Genomic DNA, 17,853 nt, shown 5'->3' with positions numbered 1-17,853 from the left:
AGGCAAGACTCTTTGGGTTTGCATTTTAAGAGCAAGTTGGGAGCGCTTTCTGTGCCCTGTGCTGGGACTGATTCAGGCAGTTCTGCTCTGGGAGAAAATGTAACGGCCAGCAGCATGGTCTTGGCCCCGTCTCCGGTGGGGATTCAGCAGCACATCACCCTGCTGTCCCCCTCCGTTCCCCTCTCTCCCATTTTTTTTGTTTTTATTTTTGACTGTGAATTTCAGAGATTTTAGGCTTCTTGGATCATTATGCTTAGGTACAAAGGAAAAACCCCACCAAAATCTTACGCTGGCCGCAGTGCTATATTCTGATGCAGCACGCAGCATCCCCAGCCATGGAGCAGAGCTCACTGATTTTCGCTGGATTACACCAGGGGTAACTACTTTCTAAGTGACTTGCTTTTCTTTTTTAATTTATGCCTCTAATTTGCTATCTAAATGAAAGTTTCTCCCCAGAGTGTTTCTTTTCTGCAGTCAAAGGCCAATATTTGGGGGCAATTGTTTCCAAGCCAAGTGGCTAAAGTCAGGTTGATAGCGTTATAATTACATGAGTTTGCATTATGCATACTTGATTCCCTCTGTGTCTTTCTCTAGTCTGTGGCAGCTGATGGTAATGGAGAATGTGCTGCTGTATTATATCCTAAAATTTCAGTTTCCTGTTTTGGAAACTTGCAAGTCTCGTGTAATCCCTTCTGGTGCAGGCACGTGCTCTGGGGAACTGCTCCCTTGCCCATGTGCTAATGAGTACTTCCTATCATTAGACCCAGGAATCATTACTGTGTAATCATAACTGGTTATAAAGCAATTAACAGGGAAAAAAAAAGCTCTTAAGAAGAATGCTGATGGTGTTTGGGAGGGGGTCCTGCCTTCCAGCTGCCTCCTGGCAGGGGACGTGTAGGACAAGGCGCCAGGAGCCTGGCCTGGGCCTGCTCCTGCTGTGCCCCCAGCCTGGGCAGGGCACGGACACGGGGCTGTCTTTGGGCTGTCTTCTTCTGTAGGGATGACTGCTGGAGAGCTGTGACAAGGCAGCTGCACATCCTTTGTGGTGTATGAAAATCTGTGTGGGACTTGCCTGGCAAAGGGCAGCCAAAGGCAGGCACCTGGAGCCCCTAAAACACTGGCCCATTTATCACCACTGGCTGAACAGGGAGCCCAAGGTGGATCCTCAGCTCTAGATCCCAACTGACAGCTATCGCTAGCTGGGATTTTATCCTGACATTTGGGTGACTCGCTCTAGGTCAGAACAAAGAAATTGCAACAAATCTGGGGCTGAAACCTGCGCAGCTCTGTTCTGCAGGAACACCTGCACCCTGCAACCTTCTGTCTTCTCCCTTGAGAAGAGAGAATGCATAAAACCAAGTATTGGACCCAAGCTCCCCTGAACTTCAAGCAAGAAATTCTTCACTCAGAGGGTGGTGAGGCCCCGGCCCAGGCTGCCCAGAGGAGCTGTGGCTGCCCCATCCCTGGCAGTGCCCAAGGCCAGGCTGGATGGGGCTGGGGGCAGCCTGGGCTGCTGGGAGGGGTCCCTGCCCATGGCAGGGGGTGGGATTATATGATCTTTAAGGTCCCTTCCAACCCAAACCACTCTGTGATTCTCTTCACTCTGTAAGTGCCATGCACTTAGCTGGAAACCATCTCCATGAGCCCCAGCTCCCGGCACTCTCCCTAGGAAACTGCAAGAGCCTCCATACAAAGAGAGATGCTTTGCATACGTACAGGCCACGTGGCATGATTCACCCTTGCTCACTGACCTACATAGTTATTTATACCACAGCAGGATGGAAACAAAGCACTGCGGGTCCTACTTAGGCAGCGCCACGCCAAAGGTAAGGCGAGATGCAGGCGGGCATCCCCATGTCTGTTGTTCCAGCCCATGGTAGAATTTACCACGTAATTAATAATTACGTTAATAATAATTACGACGTAGAATAAAATTCCCAAGCTGGAAGACAAAATGTTAGTATCTTATAAAGAAAAGCAAAGGAGCAGCGTAAGTCATAAATATGTCTACGCAGAGGATTTGCTGAAATCTCACCACCCTCACTGAAAGCTCCACCAGCACCGGCAGGGCTGGTCCCTTGCTACTAAGCCTGCTTGTGTATGGTTATACAGAACCATGGCAAAAACCCCACTCATAGCAACATTCGTGCTGCCATGAAGCTATGGTGAACAGAGGATCCAAGGTTGGTAGAAAGACACGGTGTCTTTTGAGGAGATCCTTTATTTTTAATAGATATTCCTGGAAAAAACAGGGAGGGGTAAAAGCCATAGGACACAAAAATGCTGGCAAACTCTTAGACTGATGAGTCCAAGCTGAGCCTCTGCATGAACAGGCTGAAGTGATGAGCACCGCCCTGTCTACTCTAGGAAGCCGAAAAGTAGAAAAATCCTTTGGGAAGAGGTAAGAGAAAGTGAGAACTTCGTTGAAGCAAGCAGCCACCATGCCAAACAGAGGCAGCGTAGGGTGATGTTATGAATGGAGAAGCTGCTCCCACAAGGTACCGAACATCCCTCACGTCCTACCCTAATTAGCTGAGCCTGGCATCTCGCAGTCAGGCCATGAGAAAGCAGCGGAAAGCTTCCTGATTTATCGGTACCCCAGGAGAAAGGGCACGGAGCTGACTGATTGAAAGCAGCCGGCCCTGCAGCCAGTGCCAGGCTGCTAAATCACAGCGGGAATCCAAAGCGGGGGGATCCGCGGGGAGGAGATTTATCACCGCCAACAGCTGGCAGCATCGTTTATTGATCCAGGAGCGTGAGATGCTGCCGTGTTGTATAGGTGAAACACTGATGGAGCAACACGAAGCTCGGCGGCCCCGTGGGGCTGCCTCGGGGCTCAGGGAGCCCTGCTAAGCCCGCTCTCGCTCCTCGTGCAGCATCACGGTGGTTCCCAGCAGCAGCAGGGCAGCGTGACCGCCTCAGGGCTGGCACGTCGCTCTCAACGAAAGCTGAAAGGGTGGGAGATCTGCAGCAAAGAGCCACCGGGCCACCGGGTTGTTTGTAAGGTGGTAGCTTAACTTATTCCGTGCCTTTTTAGCTGTTTTCCTGCTGGCTGTTCTTAAGTTTACGTGCTAAGAAAACGCACCCCATTCTGCCTTCAGCTGTTCCCTGAATTACACAAGTGCTCCCTAAAATCCTTGCTCTGAGAATGCTTTCAGAGTGACAAGGACATGAGAAATGGTGAATTGGCAGCCCCGTGCTCCTACGGGGCGGCAGAGGGCTCGGCTTGGGTGGCGTGCGAACGGCGGCGCTGGGGTACAGCCACCAGGGCACCCCAAGGAGAATCAAAGAGGGGTGCTCCAGCAAACGTTAGGCCAAGGAACCTGCCGTTGGAGCACCGACTCCTCCTGATGTCCCAGTCCCTCCTCTCTACATCTGAGACCCTCTGCCCGACATATTTTGCATCCAGGTTGAAGAGAGCTGGCACCTCCCGCTGGGCGAGCAGCGCCCTGCCTCTCGGCGCAAACCGCTTTCACCCGCACCTGATGCCAGCAGGAGGAGGCTTAGTGCCACTTGGCTGAAATCGTCACATTTCCCTTCAAAAGCTCCACTTCCTCAGTAATTCTCACCTCTCATCAACTTCTGCATAACTCCCTTTTTCTAAAGCCGGCCCAGGAGTTTTCCCTGCGTTTTAACTCTTTTCACCTCCTAACCAGATGTATTGGCCAAAGGTTTGTAATCTAACATCACTCCAGATGCAAGTGCACTCATCTTGTTTTGACAGCTGAGCTATAATGAATTCTAATGGACTGCCTGGGATCCTTCTTCTAATGGCTTTCTATATTCTTAAAAAGAGACTGAAAAAAATATAATAATAATAATAACAATAATAATAATGAAAATCTTAAAAGAATCAAATCAGCAGCTAGTAATTGGAACTATATCAGTTCTTACTCCGCATACGCAAAACAGAGCATGCAGGCAGCAGCACCTTTTGCCCGAAAGAAGCTGGGTCACTGACTTCAGGGTTTTGCACTTTTAAATGTCCATGATATATGGAGTCAGCGTGCCAAGGCAAACAAGAACACCAGCACAAGGAACTGTGATGAGCTTTGTGATGAATCTGGAACAGAGGCATGTCTCCGGTCTTCTGACTGCTTTGCAAAAGCTTTAGCAATGCAGACAGCAGAAATCTCCGATACCCATAACATTTCTGAAAGCTTGTCAAAGCATTTTCTTAGTTTTTAATTAGCTTCTGCAAGAGGTCACAGCTTACAGCTTGGAAGAGAGAGCCGGGAGTAAAGACACCCAGGGCCTATTCCTAGCTCGGGAAGTGACAGGACAGGTGGCTCCCGGCCACCCGCCGCAGCCCCTCTGCCCAACTTCCAGACCTGTAAAATGGGCAAAATAACACTTGCTGCTCAGGGATGATGCGAGACCTAATTAGATGTTTGCAAGGAGCACGCTGACCCTCGGATGAATTGAGCAAGGGAAATGAATAGTATTATCATATGGGTAATGAGCTCTCACAAGACAGGAACTCCTTTGTTCGAAGAGACAGGCTTTTCCAGCAGCAGCCAGGTTACAGCCGAAGTTTATTAGAGAAAAGTGAGTGTTGCTCCTCTCTGTGTAACTGAGAATATATTGCTTTATATTAGGAGGATTTATCTGCAATGTGTTGCATTCCTCAGAGCCTTTACCTTTAGGGAAAGACTTAGGAATAACTCCTTAATGCCTAGTTTTGTTATGAAAATGAACTTTAGCTATCTTATGAATTGTTTATCTTAAGGCTGCACAATCACTTTGATTATAAGAGTCTAGTGTTATTCAAAAGACTGAAGAATCTCAAGTGAGTAGATGAATATTGAAAAGATATGAGGGACATTCTGCTTTTCAGACTCTCTTCCACTCATATGCCCATTCCTTATATGAAGAAGAACAAGAGTGTAATTGTATTGCAAGCTATTATTGTGATCCTGAAGAAGCAATTATTATATGTGTACAAAAGGATCATTAAATATTTCCATCGGTAACCACGAATCGCACCAGGATTGTATTACAGTCATACCATATTTTCATTACATTCCCCACAAGAAACTTAGTGAACAATTAACTCCAGCACGAGCAGGAGGAAATTGAAGCAGAAGATCATTTTTCATCCCCCCTTGAAAGCAGACTGAAATGGAAAACAGAGCGACAAAAAGTGACTGAAACTTTGCCAGTGGGTGGTTGGTGGGATAACACAGGAAGACACGAGCGACCCTAGGGCTTGCTTTGTTTCTCAGTGCCGAGGAGGAATAAACACAGTCGCCCCTTCTCCCACCTGCACCTTGCCACGGCCGAACTCCAGCAGCACGGCTTCACGTGCTGCAGCCTGCAAAAGGCAGCGAAGTCTCCCGGGCACAGGTCCCAGCCCTTTGGCGAGCTCTGCTGAGGCCCAGGGGAGAGGCAGGGAAGGAGAGGCACTGAGGAAGTGTAAAGGAGAAGGTGCTATTCTTATCTGCGGGCATTTATATTTCTGGCGCCCTGTGACAGCGCCTGATTAACAGGCGAGGTGTGAGGCGTACGTCTGTGCCACTGTCATAGCACAGAACGGCAAAAGGCTGAATTCTTCCTCCTCTGAAATGTTAAGTAAGAGGAGCGGAAGAGCTTTGTAACTGCTAACAGCCAGGTTACTGAACGAGGAACTGAAGGCAGTTATGAAATTGGTATAAACAGTGTTCCAGGGCTCCGGAGGTTCCACATCTTTAATCAAAGCCAGAACTATGATAACACCAGAGCTATCGAGTTAGCTTCACGTTAATTGAAGTGTTCAGACATCACAGCTAAATGCTTTTCTTTCCATTGTTTATTGCTGGCTGTTTTGCAATTACAGCCCTAAGTACAAAGCATACGGCCTTTCTCAATTCTTCCAAGCTATGTAATTACTCCAGCAAAAAGATTAACAGGAGCCCGGTTCCAAATCAGCCTTTTCACAGAGTTCAGCAGTCATCCTCCTTACTTTTTTTGTAGGTATGTGACCAAATTCAGCACCCGCAGAGTGACTGCAGTCCTTCAGCCACAAAGCACGCACACCAGAGGGAAAGCTTCATGGATTGCTTCCTTAGTCATTTTCTGGAAGGAATCACCACCTGGAAGGAGAGGTAAGTCAGCTTGATGCCGCTGTGACAGTAAAAGCAGACACTTCGATGTGGATAACACTTACAGTTGACACATCAATGGGACGTCATTCTTGGAGAATTTTATAATTTGGAGGTGAAAAGTTGTGAATCCCACTCTGACTTTCACATCTTCATCTGCTGGAAAGTGCTCTAATTCCTATATAATCTATTTTTAACACCCCTGTAATTAATTGCTGTACTTTTCTCCACCTCGTCTGAACTCTTTTATTAGTAGTTCTGGCCCACTTTATCTGCCGAACTGACATTCCAACAGAATTAACCGAGCAAATCCGTTCAGAATAGCAGAGAACAGAGATCTGCAGTACCTCTAACACTTACATTGCAGGTAAACTTCTTTGAAATAAGAGTCATGTAATGGGATCTACTTCAGATTAGCAGAGGTATAAGAGTGGATCTGGATCTTAAGCTTAAGGCCTCAAGGTCCTTGTTTCTGGATCCCTATAACTATTCCAGCTGTTCTCAAACTGGTAGATACGATGAGAGCAGCCTATGCAGCCAAAAGAGGTGTTCCCCTTTGCCAGCATTTGCTGCCAACACTTAAGCAGGCAAACATTGGGTAATCCCTATGACTGTTGTCCTGGCATATCTCTGCTTGGAAACAAACATGTCAGTGGCTAGGCAGAATGATTTCTGCTGTAACAAAAAACCCAGCTTGTTTGCAAAGCACTTCTGATAACAGATGTTGTAAGGAAAAGGTTAGTAGGTCAGCAGATGAAAATGTGGGAGCAGTTCTTTTCCAGCCTCCTACTCAGTCTACTTTTAAAGCTAAATGGCATTCAACCCCAGGGAATATTCTCACTACATTTTAGATCTTACGAAATATGGATTCTATTACTAATCATTTTTGCCTTTGAATTTCCACCTTCTTTTCTACTTTCTGTAGTTCCTATCCTCAAATAATTTTTACCTGACAATTGTTTTTCACTAAATATCATTGTTCTTTGACTACGGGACAGCCTGGGACACCCATTGTCTATTCTAATGGGATGCAGCTACTTGTGGTGTTCAGGGAAGATGGACAACATGCGGAATGCAGAAGATAGCCATACAGATGAAATCAAAGGTCCAGTTAGCCCAGTATCTGAGAGTGGCCAGCGTGTTAAGAACAGGACAAGCTTGCATGGTTGGCCAGCCTGGACATTTTCCCAGCTTCCAGCAACTTAGAGTTTAGCAACTTCATGAGCAGAAATGTTGTCTTCATATTCAATAGATTTCCTCCCATTATTTTGTTCTATTTTTCTCTGTCCTTGTAAACAACATACTTTTGTAGGTTGCACATTTCAGATTCTGTGGGAGAAAACTAAAATCATTTTTTTGCTGTTATGAAAGTGGAGACTCATCGTCTGTGGCTATTTCATCCCTAACGAGAACAAGACCATGCTTAATAATATTCAGATTTAAAACAAAACAACAACAACAACAACACTTAGGATCTGCAGGTTTGGATATTGGTGATTCAGTACACAGCTTCTTTCCCTGTGAGTTATTAAAATCACTGCCTCAGTGTGTGGATATTGCTGGATGTGTGAGCCTTAATATTGAAGATATGCACAAAGTTCTCAGCACTTTGAGACTTTAAAAAATGACTAAAATAACTAATCCGGCTTGAGTATGGCTAGTTCTGCTTTCCTCAGCCTGCATGGCTGAAACAATTTTATTGATAGTCACTTAAATGCCCACTTATGGGCATGATGATCTTATTGATGGTCACTTAAATGTCCACTTTTTGTCCTCAGCTGCCACAAATGCTCACTGTGCTATCTGGTGACTGTTCCATCCAAGAGGAAGCCGTACAAAGATGCACTAGGAGGCAAACTATGATGTTCATTAAGACCTCACCCCATAGTCAATTTTATGACTTTGGCGCTGGCTTTAATTACTGAGTGGATTGAACAAGCTAAGCAGTCTAGCAACCTGTTATTAACATTACCTGAAAACACAACTGAGTCTAGCTATTAGAGGTGCTTCCAACTTTGTTTTGGAAAAAAAAAAAAAAAATCTAAATGAGAGCAACTCCTCCCCTTCCATCCAGTTTCACCTGACCTCTGCTGATGTGTCACACCCTTACAACTTTTAGCTGAGTAAGATGAAACTACAAGGAAAACTCTCTTATTGTGATTCAGTACATCGTAAACACAAAAGGAGTGCATCCTTGTTCCTGCACCCGTACGCTCTGCACAGTAACTCCTCTCTTCCATTCCTGCACCAGCCATGCTTGCTATTTAACCCTGGGGTCAGTTCTGCTGATAGAAACACAGCTATATGACACCAGCCTCTTGAGTACACACTGCTAGTAAGTTCCTACAGGAGCGTCTGCACAGATGGCAGGAAAGGAGTTTGCTCAGCCAGGGCTTGCACTGTCACTGGCTGCGAGCACTCTCGCTACAGTGGTGTCAGCACACCAAACCAGCAAGAACCAATACAAACCTCCTCCTGTCGTAAGCAAATGATTCCTGAAGAAATAGGTCATCTAGGAATACAGGTTGCCAAAAGAACACATGGACAAATAAACAGCTTTTGGACGTGCAACGGCAGAATGGGGAAATGTCCTAAAAACCAGGAGCAGTAATTCAGTGGGAGAAATAATTTTGTTACCTCAGGATTCAGATTGCCACATCGAAGTCCTTGTGAATATAGCCAGTGAATTAATGTGTACACAGACTCCTGGGACTTAGTTCTGTGAGGCATCAAGCACTCCCATATGGTGCAGAGAGCTTCCTAGAGAAGCTCAGGAGTTTTGAAGACTCTGAAATTTAAAAAACAAACAAACAACAAAAAACCTGCCAGTGCAGATACTTCCTGAAAATGGAATGGATGCCAAAACACGAATGCAACACATGAGTTAATTACTGCTCAGCTGCTTTCAACAGAAAAATAAATTATTGCTTTGATTGATTACAAGACTGCAAAATTACAGTTAAAGGTTAGATAGCAAGTTTATTCACGGTCTCTTTGGAATAATAAAAGATAAAATTATTGAAATAGGGTGAGTATAAATCTATGATTTTTTCAATTAAACAAAACAAACTAGATCCTTCTTTTTTTCACATCATTTTCATATAGAGGTGATTATTTAAATACCTGAACATTTAAAAGTCATTTGGTCCAACCATCCCCCTACCACCAGTGTCACCACTAAACCCTGTCCCTAAGCACCACGTCCAACCTTTCCTTGAACACCCCCAGGGACGGTGACGCCACCACCTCCCTGGGCAACCCGTCCCAACGCCTGACTGCTCTTTCTGAGAAGAAATGTCTCCTCATTTCCAACCTGAACCTCCCCTGGCACAACTGGAGGCCATTCTCTCTAGTCCTATCACTAGTTACCTGCGAGAAGAGGCCGACCCCCAGCTCCCCACACCTTCCTTTCAGGTAGTTGTAGAGAGCAATGAGGTCTCCCCTGAGCCTCCTCTTCCCCAGACGAAACACCCCCAGTTCCCCCAGCCGCTCCTCACAGGACTTGTGCTCCAGGCCCTTCACCAGCTTCGTAGCCCTTCTCTGGACACGCTCCAGGGCCTCGATGTCCTTCTTGTAGTGAGGGGCCCAAAGCTGAGCACAGCACTTGAGGTGTGGCCTCACCAGAGCAGAGTACAGGGGGACGATCACCTCCCTGGTCCTGCTGGCTGCACTATTCCTGATACCGGCCAGGTTGCTGTTGGCCTTCTTGGCCACCTGGGCACACTGCTGGCTCATGTTCAGGCGAGCATTGACCAACACCCCCAGATCCTTTTCCTCTGCACAGCTCTCCAGCCACTCTGCCCCAAGCCTGTGGCGCTGCATGGGGTTGTTGTGTCCAAAGTGTAGGACCCAACACTTGGCCATGTTGAACCTCATCCCATTGGCCTCTGCCCATTGACCCATCCTGTCCAGGTCCCTCTGCAGGGCCTTCCTACCCTCTGACAGATTGACACTTCCCCCCAACTTGTTGTCATCTGCAAGCTTACTGAGGGTGCACTCAACTCAAGTCATCAGTAAAGATATTAAAGAGGATGGGCCCCAACACTGACCCCTGGGGAACACCATTGGTGGCCGGTCAGCATCTGGATTTCACTCTGTTCACCACCACTCTCTGGGCACGGCCATCCAGGCAGTTTTTAACCCAGCACAGAGTGTACCTGTCCATACCATGGGCTGCCAGCTTCTCCGTGAGAATACTGTGGGAGACCATGTCAATGACCTTGACAAAATCAAGGTAGACTATGTCAACAGGCTTTCCCTCAACCACCTGGTCACCAGGCAGGTCACCCAGTCGTAGAAGGAGACGAGGTTGGTGAGGCAGGACCTGCCTTTCGTGAACCCATGCTGGCTGGGCCTGATCCCCTGGTTGTCTTGCATATGTTGTGTGACTGCATTAAAGATGATCTATTGCACAACCTTCCCTGGCACGGAGGTCATGCTGACAGGCCTGTAGTTCCCCAGATCCACCTTTCGGCCCTTCTTATAGATGGACGTCACATTAGCAAGTCTCCAGATATCTGGGACCTCTACAGATGACCGTGACTGTTGATAGATGTTGGAAAGCAGCTCGGCCCCGCTGACTTGTGTCAGTCCAGGTGGAGCAGCAGGCCCCTAACTGTTTCCACATGAACTGTGGGGTTTTATTCTGCTCCCTGTCCCAGACTTCTGGGTCAGGAGACCGAGTACCCCAAGGATACCTGGTCTGATCCTGTTGTGGGATCTATCACCACAGATCCCACAGCATAAATAAGCCCAACTTGACTCATGGCAGCAGTGCAAAGAAGCGTTCGTGTCTCTCCCCTGCTCTCTCCAGAGCCCCTTTGGGAGCACGATCCTGAGGCTGACACTGCACACCGCTGCTGGAGCCTGCAGGGGCTGCTGGCAAGGCCTTCGCACAGCTGTGACGCAGGTAATCTGCTGCTGGGCTGGAGGGAGCCATGGATCTGACAGATGTTCACGTAACTCTCCGTTTCGATCGATACGGCCTGCTGGTCCGAAGTCAACTTTCCACGTAGTAAATAAACTGAGGTCACTGCATCCCCAGCCTGGTTAATCCACAACCCGGACAAGCCGTGCGTAGATAACAGAGAATTGATTTCCACAGCGCTGTTGTAGACAAATGACTACAAACTGCCCATTCAATTTATGAGCTACAAGGAAAAATGAATGTTCTTATGATTATCTGTGATCACCAAAGTTTCTTAAGAAACAGAACAAAAAGATCCAAAACAAAAGATAATGAAGTGGCTTATTTATGGCATGACTTCTTGTTTGCTGATTTAAAAAGCAAAGCAATGCTACCACAGCAGATAGAGAAGTCTGAGCTGTCTCTCGGAACAGCATATCCAGTATCACTTGACACGGATTAAGGGCGAGCAGAGGGAAGTGAATTTCAACCAGCTTTGGATCCTCCCCCTTTCAGTCTTCTCAGGAGACAAAATAATAACTGGTGGTGTTAGCAGATGGACTAAATGGGGAAAGAAAACGGGAAGTCAGTTTGAAAGAGCTATGGCTCAGGCAGTTTGGGGAAAAATATAAAAATTTGCTTAACAGCAGAAGAGGACACTAGCAACAATGCTACAGTAGCTAACCCAAGCATAAGTATTAAGGTTTCCCGCATTTTTCCTTGTTCTGTAGTTATGAGTTGATACCTACTACACAGGACTGTGGGCCTAAAAAGAAGCGTTATGTGTGCTAGATTCGAATAGAAAACTGAATTTTGCTCTTTGTTCTTTTAACTGGTTGAATCAAAGGATCTGTTCCAAATAGCAAATCCTACTCTAGACAGAGTAGGATAAAGCGTTGTTTGCCTTCCTGATGCTGCCTATGCAATAAACTGCAAAGAAAACTGCAGGAGGCAAGTCAGACTGGATTGGGGCTAATGGGAACAAAACTTTGTAAAAGGCTTGAAATAAAAATTTCATACCTCAGTAGAAATTCAAACTCTCCCAAAAGGTAGGATTGATCAACTTCACAGCTGTGGGTTAGTTGATAACAGGCTCCTAGGCTCCTGGCAGTTCGATATCACTTGAGCAGTAAAGAAGCCTTTGCAGCAGTTTTGATAAACATCATTACCTCAAGTCTAGGTCCAAATTATTTTTCTAATGCTTGGTTTAAGCAGTACATCTCACCAATCCATTTCTCCAGGGCAAAACTCCAATTGTACTTCCACCAGTCAGAAATATTCTCTGTTCTCCTTGCATTTCTGTCAGTCTTTTTTTTGTTGTTTTTTTTTTTGTTTGTTTGTTTTTTGTTTTTTGTTTTGTTTTATTTTGTTTTCAAGCTGAACAGCAGCCTTTTGAAAAGACTTAGTTTTTTGATGGGCAGTATTACATAAAATTATGTTTTTAATAGTGTTTTCAGCTGTTTTGTATCAGTACCTGAAGAAAGGTTTATTGCAAAAGCAATGACACGCTCCACTGCTTGGGAAGAGCTAAAGACAAGCTACTCTGCAAGTTGGCTCCTCGCGAGGACTGTATTTGCAGAACAACCTTCTCCCAGCCCTCGTTTTCTCTGTTCCCCCAGGAAATATATTGATGGACATATTTCATCTTGAACATGAAACAGCAGCAGGCATTATTTCTATGGAGAATCCCAAAATGTTACGCAGACAGGAACATTAAAGATGTGCCAGTAATTCCTACAGTGTTTATGACACTGTTATCTCAAAGATCAGAGAAATTAATTGCTATTTGTAAAATATATGGTCAGTCTAATCTGAAACATTCATAGCAGACATATTGTCTTTTAAAATATGGTAAAATTCCTTTTCATTCATCTCAGCTTTTCATGAATGAATCTTTTTTCCCCATTGAAATGGATCGGTAAAGGGTATTTCCCAATACAAAGTTAAACCTTAATGACCTCCCTCAGCAAATCAGGCTGTGTACTTTAAACATGTGCTTAAAATTTTCCAGTGCAAATTTAACTTTTGCTCATGAAGAAAGTCATCGGGCAGTTAGACATTTCTGACGGACTGCCAACTCAAATATCAGACATTCATGACAAAATTTCTCTCGAGAATGGGCAAGACGCAGCTTTAGCAGATCCACGTAGGTGAGTAGGAGCAGAAAGGGACACATTCCTTTCTCAGCCTCATGAAAGCTTCTCTGATACATAAACGAGCCTCGGTAATATCCCAAGACCAAACAAGAGGACAAATTCTGCTTGCACAACTCAGATGAGAAATCAGAGTAGTGTCAACGAAACACACACATAATTCAGGTCGGAAAGATTTGGCCAAATCTTTCAGCAGAACCAGACAGCAGCATTCAAAAAACACAGTCACGATGGATAAAGGTTTGATGGAGGGTGAGAAACGTCATAGGCTATCACGCACACATCACCACCATGATTAAATGCAGCACCCAGAGAAAAGGCGAGACATGAAGGAGGAGTGTATTTCCATGGGTGGCTGCCACGAGATGGGGATTAGATGCCATTGCACTATTACTACAGTCTGTTTACATATAGGAAGCAGGAAAATCACTGCAGAGAAATAGGATTAGTACTAATCTCAAAATCACAAGGACGACTGTTTATATAGATTTAGTAAGTTAACAAGTATCGAGTGGGGGAAGGGAAGTGGTACCATTTTTAGCCTCTTTTTAATGGGAAAAAAAAAAAAAAAGATTTATTTGACCTTGCTGCCTCCTCTGCTATTTGCTTTCCTACTTATCCTGTAACTTTAAAACCACTGACCAATCTTAACCTGGTTTTACAATTGCATAAAGGTCACTGAGTGAGTAAATTATAGGTGTTTTCAGAATGAAGGCAGCAGTGAAAAAGGCAGCATCATATCTGCTTTTTTTATAAATTCCAGTAACGCTTGACTCAGGGAAATAACACCATGTACTTGCACGAACCTACAAAGGAGCTTACAGCCCCAAAAGCCAGAAAAGTTAGTCGGTTTGCCATCAGTTGAAAGGCACAAGCTCACAGGAAACTATCTGGTACAACATTTGTGGAATGGCTTGGTGGTTAACTGCAGAGACATTCTTTACAAACGGAGAAGACAAAACATCTCGTGAGGCTGTGAGGAGAGCTCCTCTGCAGCTGCTTATTCCCAAGCACCACGCAATCAGTATGTATGGATAAGACGTAAATTAGATCAGAGAGGACTGAAAAGAGCAAACCAGTCAGTTTTATCTGGCTGCCGTCCCCATTCTGCTTCACAGAATGATTGCACAGAGAGATCTGTGAGCACAGGGTAGGGGCTGGCAACAGGAACGAGTATGCAGGAGTAGAGATAGGGCTGACTAGCCAGTCAATAAATGCTTGCATAATCTGGGGTTCAATCCATGTGTTGTAAAGTCAGACAAAAATCTAGAACCTGCAGGAAAGGATAAGGGTGAACGGAGGAGTGGATGAATGTAATGTGATAACAAAAAACCTAAAACAGACTGGGAAGTTTTACTTTGCACCAGAATAATTATCACTGAAGCCAGTATGGTACCAGCCAGTGTGAGAGCATCACTGTTTGACTCTGTGGAGTTGAAACTCTAAATTATTCCTATTTATTTCTTCAGGACAAGAATTAATAGCTGAACCTTGAAGAAAACACTGAGTGAGAATTTCAAACAAGAAGAATATTTAATAAAATGAAACCCTCATATATTAAAGTTTTTTCTTAGACCTAAAGAAAGGCACTAAGCACATTCTGTGTTGTCCCCATAAGGCATGTATGAAGCAATGGCTCTTGGAGCCCATGCAATTCTTTCAAGACTAGGCAAGATAAATCAGTTCACAGTAAGCTCCGGGCTTTCACAGCTGCAGCTATGTAGAAGCTGAGCTAGGATCAGGTTTATACGACACCTGAGTTGTGGAGCTCATTTTCACTTTTCCTTATTTCACAACCATTTTCATTATCCTTTGTACGAAGAAAGGCTCAATTATCTGTTAACAGTCCCTTCAGTCATGAGTGTTCATTATGATGTGTTCATGTATGTGTAGGTCTTTACAGTGTACTTTGTAGCTTTGCTAATGATAACACATGCAACAGTCACCTGGCAAGGTTTAAACCTATTTATCATACATAGAAATACACTTTCCGTGAGCATGAGGAACTTGCAGTTTTCAAAACAGCTTCGGGCATTTGGACCCATTTATCTGGCCTTCGTGTTCACGTAGGCAGTTTCTACATCTGTGGAAAACTCCCCCTTGGTGTCTGAAGACAGACTGGTAAATAAGTGACTTGTTTCTCAACACTCGGTGGAAGTTGAGCGCTTCTGAACATTGAAGTCAGCAAATGAAGCAGCTTCCCCCTTCGTGGCTGTAACCACAAGGCCTCCCGGCTGGAAAATAGTAGTCCGTCTGTAATTTGAAAGAAATATGGGCAGGACAGTTATTTATGCTGAATCCACTTTATATGGTGTGACCATATGTTGTGGCCTCGTAGTTATCATTTTTATGTAAGCCTTTGCATTGCCAGGAGGGCGTAAAAGGCCACTGGTGTCAATAGGAATCAGGCCCTCTTTGTCTTCTGTGCATGCAAGCATAACATTGCAAATATTTACCCAATTAGACAGGTAGCTCCACCCAACTATGAGCAAACAAAAACAACTGCTCATAGCATTCCAGAGAAACAACACAGCGCGGGAACAAAGATTTCCACACACAAACACAGGCAGCCATCTAACCACAAAGCAGCAAAACCAGCAGATTTTTTTTGTGTTAAAAAAACAGGGGGAAGTTCTCTTCAATATCCATAAATCTTTGTGCTGATGATTCAGAAGTAGGAGCTGCTGCTCGATTTTTCCAGCTGAGATTCCCCCAGTGAATATGGGGAAAATAAATGCATATCCAGTCCAGCAGATGCCAAAGTTAGCTGATAAGAAGACCGATAGCTTCTAAACATGGGGCACAAAGCCCTTTTAGCTCCAAAAATGTGATACAGAGCTATTATAGCTTCTAAAATTGGATACAGAACCATCTTATCTTGGGCCATTTTGTACTTATGTCTGCTCTTTTCTCTGATGGGGGTATAGTTCGTTATTCCTTGTGCTTGTTTCTCACTTGCCAGATGTGGAACACAAGAAACTAGTAACACCCAAGAGGTTCGTGCCTCTTTGCCATGAGGTCTTTTTGCAACCACAATTTCTGAGCTTCTGCAATAGATGTGAAGGCACCGATCTCATCTTCATTAATGGCACCAACCCCCGACCTTGTGAGGCAATGCACAAACAAACCTTACCACCGAGTTAAAGCTGGATGAGGTCTGGGCATACCAAGTACCCTGCATGATAGCGGGGTATGAACGTATGGCCGCCCTCTGACCTCAGAGCTCGAATCCATCCTTCATTTACTGCTGAATACAGAAAGCAAAAGCTTTCGCTGCAGTTGGAGGAGCCAGGCACCTCCCAAGGCCAGTTCAAAGTCAGATCTCAGCAGCCCTGTGGAGGTACGAATTCACTCACTTGGCTGCCTGCAAAGGAACTGCAAGGAGCTGGGCTCGAACAGAGGCACTGCCATCAGGTGCGTTAATCCCAGCAGGCTGAGTGGGCGCGGTGCATGTTCCTACACCATGCACGCTGCTCTCCTGTGTTTTGAAATCCAGTAAGCCTGAAAAATACAGTGAAGCTGGTGGCGTGCCGCTCAGATCATTAACAAGATGAAATCTGCAGGATCCTAAGCTAGTTTTGGATTTACGATGACTCTGTTAGCAGTGTCTGGGAAAAAAAAAAAAAAAGTAAAATTTACTATGGCATACAGCTGAAGCAGTCCTATAAGGACCAACCATACATTACAACAATAGCAGGAGTTACCTTAGCATATAATTATGTCCTTGAGTTTACATGCAGGTGGCCTGATCTCACTATTACAAGTAAAGCGTGTCCTCTTATGAGTAAAAGCTGAAGGGTTTGGCTCTAAGTAAATGCATTTTTCAGCACATCCTGGCCTCAGCAGTTTCTAAACTATCGCCCCAGGCAAAATGGTAGGCTCCCCGTGTGCTGCACTTTTTAAACTTAAAGTTCAGTTCGGCGGCCTGAAAATATACCTGACAGCAATTCTCACCACCCAGGTAGAGTGCACTGCATTTCAGATTACTCTTGATGTCATCACCGAAACAGGAATCTCGACATTTTGTCTGAAAAGCGGCAAAACAGTAGCACTATTTTGTCTGAAAAGTGTCTGAACGGTAGCTCTAACCATGATGCAACAGGGAAGCCACGTGTTCGTATCACACCATGCAGTAATGTGTGCCCAAGTTCTCTCTCTAATGCATTGGTCTTCCTGGCTGTATCCTGAGATTTACATGGCTAAGGTTTTCCCAGTGCCCTGTTCAAAGGTAAGACTGCTCTCTGAATATATGAGTCTACACTATGATGGGAGAAAAAATCAAACTTAATCGCTCGTACTTCAAGGTGAGCTTAACTCTACATATTCACACAGCCTGGAAGAGGCACTGGAAGCGTTCAGGCATCTCCTCGGGCTGCTTTCAGGTAGTTATAGTGAGTCCTTGATGAGCTATATATGTCTTTAATATATGTATTTTAAAATAAAATAAAGAAATAAAATAAAATAAAATAAAATAAAATAAAATAAAATAAAATAAAATAAAATAAAATAAAATAAAATAAAATAAAATAAAATAAAATAAAATAAAATAAAATAAAATAAAATAAAATAAAATAAAATAATAAAATAAATAACACAATGTGAATGGACAGCACAATCCTATATGTAGAGCTCTAGAAGAAAGTGTTTCCCATACTCTAGCAGTAGCTCTAAAACTCTCGACCATTGTGGCCCAGAGTTTAAGGTCCATGAGGAT

This window comes from Anser anser (genome assembly GCF_964211835.1).
Source record: "Anser anser genome assembly, chromosome: 2".
NCBI lineage: Eukaryota > Metazoa > Chordata > Aves > Anseriformes > Anatidae > Anser > Anser anser.
This window is presented reverse-complemented; position numbering follows the sequence as displayed.